Source organism: Ipomoea triloba, chromosome 16 (assembly GCF_003576645.1).
Source record: "Ipomoea triloba cultivar NCNSP0323 chromosome 16, ASM357664v1".
Lineage (NCBI taxonomy): Eukaryota > Viridiplantae > Streptophyta > Magnoliopsida > Solanales > Convolvulaceae > Ipomoea > Ipomoea triloba.
This window is the reverse complement of record NC_044931.1, coordinates 16,860,599-16,861,489: the sequence shown is the minus strand read 5'-3', so window position 1 is coordinate 16,861,489 and position 891 is coordinate 16,860,599.

The window sequence follows — 891 nt, the reverse complement described above, 5'->3', positions numbered from 1 at the left end:
TACCTGAAAAATCAATTAGGCCCTCAAACTATTTAAAGTTCCAATTAGGTACATAAAAATGTCAATTTAGTTCATCAAGGAATAATTACCTGTTAGTTACCTGTAATAACAGGTAAATGTTAATGTTACTTTTTTTTGCATAAAATGTTTCATAAAGGCCATTGAACTTTACCTAAAAAATTAATTAGGCCCTTAAACTTTTTAAAGTTACAATTAGATATATAAGCATGTCAATTCAGTTTATCAAGGCATAATTAACTGTTAGTAACCTGTAATACCAGGTAAACGTAAATGTCACTTTTTCTTGCATAAAATGTGTCAATTAGGCTATCAACCTTTACCTGAAAAATCAAGTAGGCTCTCAAACTTTTTAAAGTGACAATTAGGTACATAAAAATGTCAATTTAGTTCATCAAGAAAGAATTACCTGTTTGTGACTTGTAATAACAGGTAATGTAAATGTCACTTCTTTTTTATTTTGCATAAAATGTGTCAAAAGGACATCGAACTTACCTGAAAAATCAATTAGGCCATCAAACTTTTTAAAGTTGCAATTATGTACATAAAAATGTCAATTTAGTTCATCAAGAAAGAATTACCTATTTGTGACTTGTAATAACAGGTAAATGTAAATGTCACTTCTTTTTTTTTTATTTTTTTGCATAAAATGTGTCAAAAAGGGCATCGAACTTTACCTGAAAAATCAATTAGGCCTCAAATTTTTTAAAGTTGCAATTAGGTACATAAAAATGTCAATTTAGTTCGTCAACGAATAATTACCTGTTAGTGACCTGTAATAACAGGTAAGCGTAATGTCACTTTTTTTTTTCATAAAATGTGTCAAAAAGGCCATCGAATTTTACCTAAAAATTTAATTAACCCCTGTAACTC